Here is a 16,289-nt window from a genome sequence, read left to right as displayed (position 1 = left end):
CACTGGGTCTGACTGAGCGCCTCCAGGAGAGAGGCCCAAGCAAGACACGCCCCGAGGAGAGTCTTGACACATGTCAACACTGGGTCTGACTGAGGGCCTCCATGAGAGAAGCCCAAGCAAGACGCGCCCCGAGGAGAGTCTTGCCACATGTCAACACTGGGTCTGACAGAGGGCATCCAGGAGAGAGCCCCAAGCAATACGCGCCCCGAGGAGCGTCTTGCCACATGTCAACAATGGGTCTGACTGAGGGCCTCCAGGAGAGAAGCAAAAGCAAGACGCGCCCCGAGGAGCTTCTTTCCACATGTCAACAATGGGTCTTACTGAGGGCCTCCATGAGAGAAGCCCAAGCAAGACGCGCCCCGAGGAGTGTCATGCCACATGTCAACACTGTGTCTGACTGAGCGCCTCCAGGAGAGAGGCCCAAGCAAGACGCGCCCCGAGGAGCGTCTTGCCACGTATCAACCCTGGGTCTGACTTAGCGCCTCCGGGAAAGAGGCCCAAGCAAGATGCGCCCCGAGGAGCGTCTTGCCACGTGTCACCACTGGGTCTGACTGAGCTTCTCCAGGAGAGAGGCCCAAGGAAGATGCGCCCAGAGGAGCGTCTTGCCACGTGTCACCACTGGGTCTGATTGAGCACCTCCAGGAGAGAGGCCCAAGCAAGACGCGCCCCGAGGAGCGTCTTGCCACATGTCACTACTCGGTCTAACTGAGCGCCTCCAGGAGAGAGTTCCAAGCAAGACGCGCCCCGAGGAGCGTCTTGCCACATGTCACTACTCGGTCTGACTGAGCGCCTCCAGGAGAGAGGCCCAAGCAAGACGTGCCCCGAGGAGCGTCTTGCCACATGTCAACAATGGGTCTGACTGAGGGCCTCCAGGAGAGAAGCCCAAGCAAGACGCGCCCCGAGGAGCGTCTTGACACATGTCTCCTCTGGGTCTGACTGGGTGCCTCCAGGAGAGAGGCCCACAAAAGACGTGCCTCGAGGAGCGTCTTGACACATGTCAACACTGGGTCGGACTGAGGGCCTCCATGAGAGAAGCCCAAGCAAGACGCGCCCCGAGGAGAGTCTTGCCACATGTCAACACTGGGTCTGACTGAGGGCATTCAGGAGAGAGGCCCAAGCAATACGCGCCCCGAGGAGCGTCTTGCCACATGTCACCACTGGGTCTGAATGAGCGCCTCCAGGAGAGAGGCCCAAGCAAGACGCGCCCCGAGGAGCGTCTTGCCACGTATCAACCCTGGGTCTGACTTAGCGCCTCCGGGAAAGAGGCCCAAGCAAGATGCGCCCCGAGGAGCGTCTTGCCACGTGTCACCACTGGGTCTGACTGAGCTCCTCCAGGAGAGAGGCCCAAGGAAGATGCGCCCAGAGGAGCGTCTTGCCACGTGTCACCACTGGGTCTGATTGAGCACCTCCAGGAGAGAGGCCCCAGCAAGACGCGCCCCGAGGAGCGTCTTGCCTTATGTCAGCACTCGGTCTGACTGAGCGCCTCCAGGAGAGAGGCCCAAGCAAGACGCGCCCCGAGGAGCGTCTTGCCACATGTCACTACTCGGTCTAACTGAGCGCCTCCAGGAGAGAGGTCCAAGCAAGACGCGCCCCGAGGAGCGTCTTGCCACATGTCACTACTCGGTCTGACTGAGCGCCTCCAGGAGAGAGGCCCAAGCAAGACGTGCCCCGAGGAGCGTCTTGCCACATGTCAACAATGGGTCTGACTGAGGGCCTCCAGGAGAGAAGCCCAAGCAAGACGCGCCCCGAGGAGCGTCTTGACACATGTCTCCTCTGGGTCTGACTGAGTGCCTCCTGGAGAGAGGCCCACGAAAGACGTGCCCCGAGGAGCGTCTTGACACATGTCAACACTGGGTCGGACTGAGGGCCTCCATGAGAGAAGCCCAAGCAAGACGCGCCCCGAGGAGAGTCTTGCCACATGTCAACACTGGGTCTGACTGAGGGCATTCAGGAGAGAGGCCCAAGCAATACGCGCCCCGAGGAGCGTCTTGCCACATGTCACCACTGGGTCTGAATGAGCGCCTCCAGGAGAGAGGCCCAAGCAAGACGCGCCCCGAGGAGCGTCTTGTCACATGTCACTACTCGGTCTGACTGAGCACCTCCAGGAGAGAGGCCCAAGCAAGAAGCGCCCCGAGGAGCGTCTTGCCACATGTCAACAATGGGTCTGACTGAGGGCCTCCAGGAGAGAAGCCCAAGCAAGAAGCGCCCCGAGGAGCGTCTTGCCACATGTCAACACTGGGTCTGACTGAGCGCCTCCAGGAGAGAGGCCCAAGCAAGACACGCCCCGAGGAGCGTCTTGACACATGTCAACACTGGGTCTGACTGAGGGCCTCCATGAGAGAAGCCCAAGCAAGACGTGCCCCGAGGAGCGTCTTGCCACATGTCAACACTGGGTGTGACTGAGTGCCTCCAGGAGAGAGGCCCAAGCAAGACGCGCCCCGAGGAGCGTCTTGTCACATGTCACTACTCGGTCTGACTGAGCGCCTCCAGGAGAGAGGCCCAAGCAAGACGTGCCCCGAGGAGCGTCTTGCCACATGTCAACAATGGGTCTGACTGAGGGCCTCCAGGAGAGAAGCCCAAGCAAGAAGCGCCCCGAGGAGCGTCTTGCCACATGTCAACACTGGGTCTGACTGAGCGCCTCCAGGAGAGAGGCCCAAGCAAGACACGCCCCGAGGAGCGTCTTGACACATGTCAATACTGGGTCTGACTGAGGGCCTCCATGAGAGAAGCCCAAGCAAGACGCGCCCCGAGGAGAGTCTTGCCACATGTCAACACTGGGTCTGACAGAGGGCATCCAGGAGAGAGGCCCAAGCAATACGCGCCCCGAGGAGCGTCTTGCCACATGTCACCACTGGGTCTGACTGAGCGCCTCCAGGAGAGAGGCCCAAGCAAGAAGCGCCCCAAGGAGCGTCTTGCCACATGTCAGCACTCAGTCTGACTGAGCGCCTCCAGGAGAGAGGCCCAAGCAATACGCGCCCCGAGGAGCGTCTTGCCACATGTCACCACTGGGTCTGACTGAGCGCCTCCAGGAGAGAGGCCCAAGCAAGACGCGCCCCGAGGAGCGTCTTGCCACATGTCACTACTCGGTCTGACTGAGCGCCTCCAGGAGAGAGGCCCAAGCAAGACGTGCCCCGAGAAGCGTCTTGCCACATGTCAACAATAGGTCTGACTGAGGGCCTCCAGGAGAGAAGCCCAAGCAAGACGCGCCCCGAGGTACGTTTTGACACATGTCTCCTCTGGGTCTGACTGAGTGCCTCCAGGAGAGAGGCCCACGAAAGACGTGCCCCGAGGAGCGTCTTGACACATGTCAACACTGGGTCGGACTGAGGGCCTCCATGAGAGAAGCCCAAGCAAGACGCGCCCCGAGGAGAGTCTTGCCACATGTCAACACTGGGTCTGACTGAGGGCATTCAGGAGAGAGGCCCAAGCAATACGCGCCCCGAGGAGCGTCTTGCCACATGTCACCACTGGGTCTGAATGAGCGCCTCCAGGAGAGAGGCCCAAGCAAGACGCGCCCCGAGGAGCATCTTGTCACATGTCACTACTCGGTCTGACTGAGCGCCTCCAGGAGAGAGGCCCAAGCAAGAAGCGCCCCGAGGAGCGTCTTGCCACATGTCAACAATGGGTCTGACTGAGGGCCTCCAGGAGAGAAGCCCAAGCAAGAAGCGCCCCGAGGAGCGTCTTGCCACATGTCAACACTGGGTCTGACTGAGCGCCTCCAGGAGAGAGGCCCAAGCAAGACACGCCCCGAGGAGCGTCTTGACACATGTTAACACTGGGTCTGACTGAGGGCCTCCATGAGAGAAGCCCAAGCAAGACGTGCCCCGAGGAGCGTCTTGCCACATGTCAACACTGGGGTCTGACTGAGTGCCTCCATGAGAGAAGCCCCAGCAAGACGCGCCCCGAGGAGCATCTTGCCACATGTCAACACTGGGTCTGACTGAGTGCCTCCAGGAGAGAGGCCCAAGCAAGACGCGCCCCGAGGAGCGTCTTGTCACATGTCACTACTCGGTCTGACTGAGCGCCTCCAGGAGAGAGGCCCAAGCAAGACGTGCCCCGAGGAGCGTCTTGCCACATGTCAACAATGGGTCTGACTGAGGGCCTCCAGGAGAGAAGCCCAAGCAAGAAGCGCCCCGAGGAGCGTCTTGCCACATGTCAACACTGGGTCTGACTGAGCGCCTCCAGGAGAGAGGCCCAAGCAAGACACGCCCCGAGGAGCGTCTTGACACATGTCAACACTGGGTCTGACTGAGGGCCTCCATGAGAGAAGCCCAAGCAAGACGCGCCCCGAGGAGAGTCTTGCCACATGTCAACACTGGGTCTGACAGAGGGCATCCAGGAGAGAGGCCCAAGCAATACGCGCCCCGAGGAGCGTCTTGCCACATGTCACCACTGGGTCTGACTGAGCGCCTCCAGGAGAGAGGCCCAAGCAAGAAGCGCCCCAAGGAGCGTCTTGCCACATGTCAGCACTCGGTCTGACTGAGCGCCTCCAGGAGAGAGGCCCAAGCAATACGCGCCCCGAGGAGCGTCTTGCCACATGTCACCACTGGGTCTGACTGAGCGCCTCCAGGAGAGAGGCCCAAGCAAGAAGCGCCCCGAGGAGCGTCTTGCCACATGTCAGCACTCGGTCTGACTGAGCGCCTCCAGGAGAGAGGCCCAAGTAAGACGTGCCCCGAGGAGCGTCTTGCCACATGTCAACACTGGGTCTGACTGAGCGCCTCCAGGAGAGAGGCCCAAGCAAGACGCGCCCGGAGGAGCGTCTTGCCACATGTCAGCACTCGGTCTGACTGAGCGCCTCCAGGAGAGAGGCCCAAGCAAGACGCGCCCCGAGGAGCATCTTGACACATGTCTCCTCTGGGTCTGACTGAGCGCCTCCAGGAGAGAGGCCCAAGCAAGACGTGCCCCGAGAAGCGTCTTGCCACAAGTCAGCACTGGGTCTGACTGAGTGCCTCCATGAGAGAAGCCCCAGCAAGACGCGCCCCGAGGAGCATCTTGCCACATGTCAACACTGGGTCTGACTGAGAACCTCCAGGAGAGAGGCCCAAGCAAGACGCGCCCCGAGGAGCGTCTTGCCACATGTCAACACTGGGTCTGACTGAGCGCCTCCAGGAGGGAGGCCCAAGCAAGACGAGCCCCGAGGAGCGTCTTGTCACATGTCACTACTCGGTCTGACTGAGCGCCTCCAGGAGAGAGGCCCAAGCAAGACGTGCCCCGAGGAGCGTCTTGCCACATGTCAACAATGGGTCTGACTGAGGGCCTCCAGGAGAGAAGCCCAAGCAAGAAGCGCCCCGAGGAGCGTCTTGCCACACTTCAACACTGGGTCTGACTGAGCGCCTCCAGGAGAGAGGCCCAAGCAAGACACGCCCCGAGGAGCGTCTTGACACATGTCAACACTGGGTCTGACTGAGGGCCTCCATGAGAGAAGCCCAAGCAAGACGCGCCCCGAGGAGAGTCTTGCCACATGTCAACGCTGTGTCTGACAGAGGGCATCCAGGAGAGAGGCCCAAGCAATACGCGCCCCGAGGAGCGTCTTGCCACATGTCACCACTGGGTCTGACTGAGCGCCTCCAGGAGAGAGGCCCAAGCAAGAAGCGCCCCGAGGAGCGTCTTGCCACGTGTCAACACTGGGTCTGATTGAGGGCCTTCTGGAGAGAGGCCCAAGCAAGACGCGCCCCGAGGAGCGTCTTGCCACATGTCAACAATGGGTCTGACTGAGGGCCTCCAGGAGAGAAGCCCAAGCAAGACGCGCCCCGAGGAGCTTCTTGCCACATGTCAGCACTCGGTCTGACTGAGCGCCTCCAGGAGAGAGGCCAAAGCAAGACTCGCCCCGAGGAGCGTCTTGACACATGTCAACACTGGGTCTGACAGAGGGCCTCCATGAGAGAGGCCCAAGCAAGACGCGCCCCGAGGAGTGTCTTGCCACATGTCAACACTGGGTCTGACTGAGCGCCTCCAGGAGAGAGGCCCAAGCAAGACTCGCCCCGAAGAGCGTCTTGCCACGTGTCATCACTGGGTCTGACTTAGCGCCTCCAGGAGAGAGGCCCAAGCAAGATGCGCCCCGAGGAGCGTCTTGCCACGTGTCACCACTGGGTCTGACTGAGCTCCTCCAGGAGAGAGGTCCAAGCAAGACGCGCCCCGAGGAGCGTCTTGCCACGTGTCACCACTGGGTCTGAGTGAGCACCTCCAGGAGAGAGGCCCCAGCAAGAAGCGCCCCGAGGAGCGTCTTGCCACATGTCACTACTCGGTCTAACTGAGCGCCTCCAGGAGAGAGGTCCAAGCAAGACGCGCCCCGAGGAGCATCTTGCCACATGTCACTACTCGGTCTGACTGAGCGCCTCCAGGAGAGAGGCCCAAGCAAGACGTGCCCCGAGGAGCGTCTTGCCACATGTCAACAATGGGTTTGACTGAGGGCCTCCAGGAGAGAAGCCCAAGCAAGACGCGCCCCGAGGAGCGTCTTGCCACATGTCAACACTGGGTCTGACTGAGGGCCTCCAGGAGACAGGCCCAAATAAGACGCGCCCCGAGGAGCGTCTTGCCACATGTCAACAATGGGTCTGACTGAGGGCCTCCAGGAGAGAAGCCCAAGCAAGACGCGCCCCGAGGAGCGTCTTGCCACATGTCGGCACTTGGTGTGACTGAGCGCCTCCAGGAGAGAGGCCCAAGCAAGACGCGCCCCGAGGAGAGTCTTGCCACATGTCAGCACTCGGTCTGACTGAGCGCCTCCAGGAGAGACGCCCAAGCAAGACGTGCCCCGAGGAGCATCATTCCACATGTCAACACTGGGTCTGACTGAGTGCCTCCATGAGAGAAGCCCCAGCAAGACGCGCCCCGAGGAGCGTCTTGCCACATGTCAACACTGGGTCTGACTGAGCACCTCCAGGAGAGAGGCCCAAGCAAGACGCGCCCCGAGGATCATCTTGCCACATGTCAACACTGGATCTGACTGAGCGCCTCCAGGAGAGAGGCCCGAGGAGCGTCTTGACACATGTCACTACTCGGTCTAACTGAGCGCCTCCAGGAGAGAGGTCCAAGCAAGACGCGCCCCGAGGAGCGTCTTGCCACATGTCACTACTCGGTCTGACTGAGCGCCTCCAGGAGAGAGGCCCAAGCAAGATGCGCCCCAAGGAGCGTCTTGCCACGTGTCACCACTGGGTCTGACTGAGCTCCTCCAGGAGAGAGGCCCAAGCAAGACGCGCCCCGAGGAGCGTCTTGCCACGTGTCACCACTGGGTCTGAGTGAGCACCTCCAGGAGAGAGGCCCCAGCAAGAAGCGCCCCGAGGAGCGTCTTGCCACATGTCACTACTCGGTCTAACTGAGCGCCTCCAGGAGAGAGGTCCAAGCAAGACGCGCCCCGAGGAGCGTCTTGCCACATGTCAACAATGGGTCTGACTGAGGGCCTCCAGGAGAGAAGCCCAAGCAAGACGCGCCCCGAGGAGCGTCTTGCCACATGTCAACACTGGGTCTGACTGAGGGCCTCCAGGAGAGAGGCCCAAATAAGACGCGCCCCGAGGAGCGTTTTGCCACATGTCAACAATGGGTCTGACTGAGGGCCTCCAGGAGAGAAGCCCAAGCAAGACGAGCCCCGAGGAGCGTCTTGCCACATGTCAGCACTCGGTCTGACTGAGCGCCTCCAGGAGAGAGGCCCAAGCAAGACGCGCCCCGAGGAGAGTCTTGCCACATGTCAGCACTCGGTCTGACTGAGCGCCTCCAGGAGAGACGCCCAAGCAAGACGTGCCCCGAGGAGCGTCTTGAAATATTTCTCCTCTGGGTCTGACTGAGCGCCTCCAGGAGAAACGCCCAAGCAAGACGTGCCCCGAGGAGCGTCTTGACATATTTCTCCTCTGGGTCTGACTGAGCGCCTCCATGAGAGAAGCCCCAGCAAGATGCGCCCCGAGGAGCGTCTTGCCACATGTCAACACTGGGTCTGACTGAGCACCTCCAGGAGAGAGGCCCAAGCAAGACGCGCCCCGAGGAGCGTCTTGCCACATGTCAACACTGGATCTGACTGAGCGCCTCCAGGAGAGAGGCCCGAGGAACGTCTTGACACATGTCACTACTCGGTCTAACTGAGCGTCTCCAGGAGAGAGGTCCAAGCAAGACGCGCCCCGAGGAGCGTCTTGCCACATGTCACTACTCGGTCTGACTGAGCGCCTCCAGGAGAGAGGCCCACGAAAGAAGTGCCCCGAGGAGCGTCTTGCCACATGTCAACAATTGGTCTGACTGAGGGCCTCCAGGAGAGAAGCCCAAGCAAGACGCGCCCCGAGGAGCGTCTTGCCACATGTCTACACTGGGTCTGACTGAGGGCCTCCAGGAGAGAGGCCCAAATAAGATGCGCCCCGAGGAGCATCTTGCCACATTTCAACAATGGGTCTGACTGAGGGCCTCCAGGAGAGAAGCCCAAGCAAGACGCGCCCCGAGGAGCGTCTTGCCACATGTCAGCACTCGGTCTGACTGAGCGCCTCCAGGAGAGAGGCCCAAGGAAGACGCGCCCCGAGGAGCGTCTTGCCACATGTCAACACTGGGTGTGACTGAGCGCCTCCAGGAGAGAGGCCCAAGCAAGATGCGCCCCAAGGAGAGTCTTGCCACATGTCAGCACTCGGTCTGACTGAGCTCTCCAGGAGAGACGCCCAAGCAAGACGTGCCCCGAGGAGCGTCTTGACACATTTCTCCTCTGGGACTGACTGAGCGCCTCCAGGAGAGAGGCCCAAGCAAGACGTGCCCAGAGGAGCGTCTTTCCACATGTCAACACTGGGTCTGACTGAGTGCCTCCATGAGAGAAGCCCCAGCAAGACGCGCCCCGAGGAGCGTCTTGCCACATGTCAACACTGGGTCTGACTGAGCACCTCCAGGAGAGAGGCCCAAGCAAGACGCGCCCCGAGGAGCGTCTTGCCACATGTCAACACTGGGTCTGACTGAGCGCCTCCAGGAGAGATGCCCGAGGAGCGTCTTGACACATGTCACCTCTGGGTCTGACTGAGCGCCTCCAGGAGAGAGGCCCAAGCAAGAAGCGCCCGGAGCAGCGTCTTGTCACATGTCAACACTGGGTCTGACTGAGCACCTCCAGGAGCGAGGCCCAAGCAAGAATCGCCCGAGGAGCGTCTTGACACATGTCAACACTGGGTCTGACTGAGCACCTCCAGGAGAGAGGTCCAAGCAAGAAGCGCCCCGAGGAGCGTCTTGCCACATGTCAACACTGGGTCTGACTGAGTGCCTCCATGAGAAAAGCCCCAGCAAGACGCGCCCCGAGGAGCGTCTTGTCACATGTCACTACTCGGTCTGACTGAGCGCCTCCAGGAGAGAGGCCCAAGCAAGACGTGCCCCGAGGAGCGTCTTGCCACATGTCACTACTCGGTCTGACTGAGCGCCTCCAGGAGAGAGGTCCAAGCAACACGCGCCCCGAGGAGCGTCTTGCCACATGTCAACACTGGGTCTGACTGAGTGCCTCCATGAGAGAAGCCCCAGCAAGACGCGCCCCGAGCAGCGTCTTGCCACATGTCACTACTCGGTCTGACTGAGCGCCTCCAGGAGAGAGGCCCAAGCAATACGCGCCCCGAGGAGCGTCTTGCCACATGTCAACAATGGGTCTGACTGAGGACCTCCAGGAGAGAAACCAAAGCAAGACGCGCCCCGAGGAGCTTCTTTCCACATGTCAACAATGGGTCTTACTGAGGGCCTCCAGGAGAGAAGCCCAAGCAAGAAGCGCCACGAGGAGCGTCTTGCCACATGTCAACAATGGGTCTGACTGAGGGCCTCCATGAGAGAAGCCCAAGCAAGACGCGCCCCAAGGAGAGTCTTGCCACATGTCAACACTGGGTCTGACAGAGGGCATCCTGGAGAGAGGCCCAAGCAATACGCGCCCCGAGGAGCGTCTTGCCACATGTCAACAATGGGTCTGACTGAGGGCCTCCAGGAGAGAAGCCAAAGCAAGACGCGCCCCGAGGAGCTTCTTTCCACATGTCAACAATGGGTCTTACTGAGGGCCTCCATGAGAGAAGCCCAAGCAAGAAGCGCCCCGAGGAGCGTCTTGCCACATGTCAACACTGGGTCTGACTGAGCGCCTCCAGGAGAGAGGCCCAAGCAAGACACGCCCCGAGGAGCGTCTTGACACATGTCAACACTGGGTCTGACTGAGGGCCTCAATGAGAGAAGCCCAAGCAAGACGTGCCCCGAGGAGCGTCTTGCCACATGTCAACACTGGGTCTGACTGAGTGCCTCCATGAGAGAAGCCCCAGCAAGACGCGCCCCGAGGAGCATCTTGCCACATGTCAACACTGGGTCTGACTGAGCGCCTCCAGGAGAGAGGCCCAAGCAAGACGCGCCCCGAGGAGCGTCTTGTCACATGTCACTACTCGGTCTGACTGAGCGCCTCCAGGAGAGAGGCCCAAGCAAGACGTGCCCCGAGGAGCGTCTTGCCACAGGTCAACAATGGGTCTGACTGAGGGCCTCCAGGAGAGAAGCCCAAGCAAGAAGAGCCCCGAGGAGCATCTTGCCACATGTCAACACTGGGTCTGACTGAGCGCCTCCAGGAGAGAGGCCCAAGCAAGACACGCCCCGAGGAGCATCTTGACACATGTCAACACTGGGTCTGACTGAGGGCCTCCATGAGAGAATCCCAAGCAAGACGCGCCCCGAGGAGAGTCTTGCCACATGTCAACACTGGGTCTGACAGAGGGCATCCAGGAGAGAGGCCCAAGCAATACGCGCCCCGAGGAGCGTCTTGCCACATGTCACCACTGGGTCTGACTGAGCGCCTCCAGGAGAGAGGCCCAAGCAAGAAGCGCCCCGAGGAGCGTCTTGCCACATGTCAGCACTCGGTCTGACTGAGCGCCTCCAGGAGAGAGGCCCAAGCAATACGCGCCCCGAGGAGCGTCTTGCCACTTGTCACCACTGGGTCTGACTGAGCGCCTCCAGGAGAGAGGCCCAAGCAAGAAGCGCCCCGAGGAGCGTCTTGCCACATGTCAGCACTCGGTCTGACTGAGCGCCTCCAGGAGAGAGGCCCCAAGTAAGACATGCCCCGAGGAGCGTCTTGCCACATGTCAACACTGTGTCTGACTGAGCGCCTCCAGGAGAGTGGCCCAAGCAATACGCGCCCCGAGGAGCGTCTTGCCACATGTCAACAATGGGTCTGACTGAGGGCCTCCAGGAGAGAAGCCAAAGCAAGACGCGCCCCGAGGAGCTTCTTTCCACATGTCAACAATGGGTCTTACTGAGGGCCTCCATGAGAGAAGCCCAAGCAAGAAGCGCCCCGAGGAGCGTCTTGCCACATGTCAACACTGGGTCTGACTGAGCGCCTCCAGGAGAGAGGCCCAAGCAAGACACGCCCCGAGGAGCGTCTTGACACATGTCAACACTGGGTCTGACTGAGGGCCTCAATGAGAGAAGCCCAAGCAAGACGTGCCCCGAGGAGCGTCTTGCCACATGTCAACACTGGGTCTGACTGAGTGCCTCCATGAGAGAAGCCCCAGCAAGACGCGCCCCGAGGAGCATCTTGCCACATGTCAACACTGGGTCTGACTGAGCGCCTCCAGGAGAGAGGCCCAAGCAAGACGCGCCCGAGGAGCGTCTTGTCACATGTCACTACTCGGTCTGACTGAGCGCCTCCAGGAGAGAGGCCCAAGCAAGACGTGCCCCGAGGAGCGTCTTGCCACAGGTCAACAATGGGTCTGACTGAGGGCCTCCAGGAGAGAAGCCCAAGCAAGAAGCGCCCCGAGGAGCGTCTTGCCACATGTCAACACTGGGTCTGACTGAGCGCCTCCAGGAGAGAGGCCCAATCAAGACACGCCCCGAGGAGCATCTTGACACATGTCAACACTGGGTCTGATTGAGGGCCTCCATGAGAGAATCCCAAGCAAGATGCGCCCCGAGGAGAGTCTTGCCACATGTCAACACTGGGTCTGACAGAGGGCATCCAGGAGAGAGGCCCAAGCAATACGCGCCCCGAGGAGCGTCTTGCCACATGTCACCACTGGGTCTGACTGAAGGCCTCCAGGAGAGAGGCCCAAGCAATACGCGCCCCGAGGAGCGTCTTGCCACTTGTCACCACTGGGTCTGACTGAGCGCCTCCAGGAGAGAGGCCCAAGCAAGAAGCGCCCCGAGGAGCGTCTTGCCACATGTCAGCAATCGGTCTGACTGAGCGCCTCCAGGAGAGAGGCCCAAGTAAGACGTGCCCCGAGGAGCGTCTTGCCACATGTCAACACTGTGTCTGACTGAGCGCCTCCAGGAGAGTGGCCCAAGCAAGACGCGCCCGGAGGAGCGTCTTGCCACATGTCAGCACTCGGTCTGACTGAGCGCCTCCAGGAGAGAGGCCCAAGCAAGACGCGCCCCGAGGAGCATCTTGACACATGTCTCCTCTGGGTCTGACTGGAGGCCTCCAGGAGAGAGGCCCAAGCAAGACGTGCCCCGAGGAGCGTCTTGCCACATGTCAACACTGGGTCTGACTGAGTGCCTCCATGAGAGAAGCCCCAGCAAGACGCGCCCCGAGGAGCATCTTGCCACATGTCAACACTGGGTCTGACTGAGAACCTCCAGGAGAGAAGCCCAAGCAAGAAGCGGCCAGAGGATGGTCTTGCCACAGTTCAACACTGGGTCTGACTGAGCGCCTCCAGGAGAGAGGCCCAAGCAAGACACGCCCCGAGGAGCGTCTTGGCACATGTCAACACTGGGTCTGACTGAGGACCTCCATGAGAGAAGCCCAAGCAAGACGCGCCCCGAGGAGAGTCTTGCCACATGTCAACCCTGGGTCTGACAGAGGGCATCCAGGAGAGAGGCCCAAGCAATACACGCCCAGAGGAGCGTCTTGCCACAAGTCACCACTGGGTCTGACTGAGCGCCTCCAGGAGAGAGGCCCAAGCAAGAAGCGCCCCGAGGAGCGTCTTGCCACGTGTCAACACTGGGTCTGATTGAGGGCCTTCTGGAGAGAGGCCCAAGCAAGACGCGCCCCGAGTAACGTCTTGCCTAATGTCAACAATGGGTCTGACTGAGGGCCTCCAGGAGAGAAGCCCAAGCAAGACGCGCCCCGAGGAGCTTCTTGCCACATGTCAGCACTCGGTCTGACTGAGCGCCTCCAGGAGAGAGGCCCAATCAAGACACGCCCCGAGGAGCATCTTGACACATGTCAACACTGGGTCTGATTGAGGGCCTCCATGAGAGAATCCCAAGCAAGATGCGCCCCGAGGAGAGTCTTGCCACATGTCAACACTGGGTCTGACAGAGGGCATCCAGGAGAGAGGCCCAAGCAATACGCGCCCCGAGGAGCGTCTTGCCACATGTCACCACTGGGTCTGACTGAGCGCCTCCAGGAGAGAGGCCCAAGCAAGAAGCGCCCCGAGGAGCGTCTTGCCACATGTCAGCACTCGGTCTGACTGAGCGCCTCCAGGAGAGAGGCCCAAGCAATACGCGCCCCGAGGAGCGTCTTGCCACTTGTCACCACTGGGTCTGACTGAGCGCCTCCAGGAGAGAGGCCCAAGCAAGAAGCGCCCCGAGGAGCGTCTTGCCACATGTCAGCAATCGGTCTGACTGAGCGCCTCCAGGAGAGAGGCCCAAGTAAGACGTGCCCCGAGGAGCGTCTTGCCACATGTCAACACTGTGTCTGACTGAGCGCCTCCAGGAGAGTGGCCCAAGCAAGACGCGCCCGGAGGAGCGTCTTGCCACATGTCAGCACTCGGTCTGACTGAGCGCCTCCAGGAGAGAGGCCCAAGCAAGACGCGCCCCGAGGAGCATCTTGACACATGTCTCCTCTGGGTCTGACTGGAGGCCTCCAGGAGAGAGGCCCAAGCAAGACGTGCCCCGAGGAGCGTCTTGCCACATGTCAACACTGGGTCTGACTGAGTGCCTCCATGAGAGAAGCCCCAGCAAGACGCGCCCCGAGGAGCATCTTGCCACATGTCAACACTGGGTCTGACTGAGAACCTCCAGGAGAGAAGCCCAAGCAAGAAGCGGCCAGAGGATGGTCTTGCCACAGTTCAACACTGGGTCTGACTGAGCGCCTCCAGGAGAGAGGCCCAAGCAAGACACGCCCCGAGGAGCGTCTTGGCACATGTCAACACTGGGTCTGACTGAGGACCTCCATGAGAGAAGCCCAAGCAAGACGCGCCCCGAGGAGAGTCTTGCCACATGTCAACCCTGGGTCTGACAGAGGGCATCCAGGAGAGAGGCCCAAGCAATACACGCCCAGAGGAGCGTCTTGCCACAAGTCACCACTGGGTCTGACTGAGCGCCTCCAGGAGAGAGGCCCAAGCAAGAAGCGCCCCGAGGAGCGTCTTGCCACGTGTCAACACTGGGTCTGATTGAGGGCCTTCTGGAGAGAGGCCCAAGCAAGACGCGCCCCGAGTAACGTCTTGCCTAATGTCAACAATGGGTCTGACTGAGGGCCTCCAGGAGAGAAGCCCAAGCAAGACGCGCCCCGAGGAGCTTCTTGCCACATGTCAGCACTCGGTCTGACTGAGCGCCTCCAGGAGAGAGGCCAAAGCAAGACGCGCCCCGAGGAGCGTCTTGCCACATGTCAACACTGGGTCTTACTGAGGGCCTCCAGGAGAGAGGCCCAAATAAGACGCGCCCCGAGGAGCATCTTGCCACATTTCAACAATGGGTCTGACTGAGGGCCTCCAGGAGAGAAGCCCAAGCAAGACGCGCCCCGAGGAGCGTCTTGCCACATGTCAGCACTCGGTCTGACTGAGCGCCTCCAGGAGAGAGGCCCAAGGAAGACGCGCCCCGAGGAGCGTCTTGCCACATGTCAACACTGGGTGTGACTGAGCGCCTCCAGGAGAGAGGCCCAAGCAAGATGCGCCCCAAGGAGAGTCTTGCCACATGTCAGCACTCGGTCTGACTGAGCGCCTCCAGGAGAGACGCCCAAGCAAGACGTGCCCCGAGGAGCGTCTTGACACATTTCTCCTCTGGGACTGACTGAGCGCCTCCAGGAGAGAGGCCCAAGCAAGACGTGCCCAGAGGAGCGTCTTTCCACATGTCAACACTGGGTCTGACTGAGTGCCTCCATGAGAGAAGCCCCAGCAAGACGCGCCCCGAGGAGCGTCTTGCCACATGTCAACACAGGGTCTGACTGAGCACCTCCAGGAGAGAGGCCCAAGCAAGACGCGCCCCGAGGAGCGTCTTGCCACATGTCAACACTGGGTCTGACTGAGCGCCTCCAGGAGAGAGGCCCGAGGAGCGTCTTGACACATGTCACCTCTGGGTCTGACTGAGCGCCTCCAGGAGAGAGGCCCAAGCAAGAAGCGCCCCGAGGAGCGTCTTGTCACATGTCAACACTGGGTCTGACTGAGCGCCTCCAGGAGCGAGGCCCAAGCAAGAATCGCCCGAGGAGCGTCTTGACACATGTCAACACGGGGTCTGACTGAGCACCTCCAGGAGAGAGGTCCAAGCAAGAAGTGCCCCGAGGAGCGTCTTGCCACATGTCAACACTGGGTCTGACTGAGTGCCTCCATGAGAGAAGCCCCAGCAAGACGCGCCCCGAGGAGCGTCTTGTCACATGTCACTACTCGGTCTGACTGAGCGCCTCCAGGAGAGAGGCCCAAGCAAGACGTGCCCCGAGGAGCGTCTTGCCACATGTCACTACTCGGTCTGACTGAGCGCCTCCAGGAGAGAGGTCCAAGCAATACGCGCCCCGAGGAGCGTCTTGCCACATGTCAACAATGGGTCTGACTGAGGACCTCCAGGAGAGAAACCAAAGCAAGACGCGCCCCGAGGAGCTTCTTTCCACATGTCAACAATGGGTCTTACTGAGGGCCTCCAGGAGAGAAGCCCAAGCAAGAAGTGCCACGAGGAGCGTCTTGCCACATGTCAACAATGGGTCTGACTGAGGGCCTCCATGAGAGAAGCCCAAGCAAGACGCGCCCCAAGGAGAGTCTTGCCACATGTCAACACTGGGTCTGACAGAGGGCATCCTGGAGAGAGGCCCAAGCAATACGCGCCCCGAGGAGCGTCTTGCCACATGTCAACAATGGGTCTGACTGAGGGCCTCCAGGAGAGAAGCCAAAGCAAGACGCGCCCCGAGGAGCTTCTTTCCACATGTCAACAATGGGTCTTACTGAGGGCCTCCATGAGAGAAGCCCAAGCAAGAAGCGCCCCGAGGAGCGTCTTGCCACATGTCAACACTGGGTCTGACTGAGCGCCTCCAGGAGAGAGGCCCAAGCAAGACACGCCCCGAGGAGCGTCTTGACACATGTCAACACTGGGTCTGACTGAGGGCCTCAATGAGAGAAGCCCAAGCAAGACGTGCCCCGAGGAGCGTCTTGCCACATGTCAACACTGGGTCTGACTGAGTGCCTCCATGAGAG

This window comes from Nothobranchius furzeri, chromosome 17 (genome assembly GCF_043380555.1).
Source record: "Nothobranchius furzeri strain GRZ-AD chromosome 17, NfurGRZ-RIMD1, whole genome shotgun sequence".
In the NCBI taxonomy this organism is placed as follows: domain Eukaryota; kingdom Metazoa; phylum Chordata; class Actinopteri; order Cyprinodontiformes; family Nothobranchiidae; genus Nothobranchius; species Nothobranchius furzeri.
The sequence above is the reverse complement of the archived record's forward strand: the minus strand, read 5'-3'. Positions refer to the sequence as shown.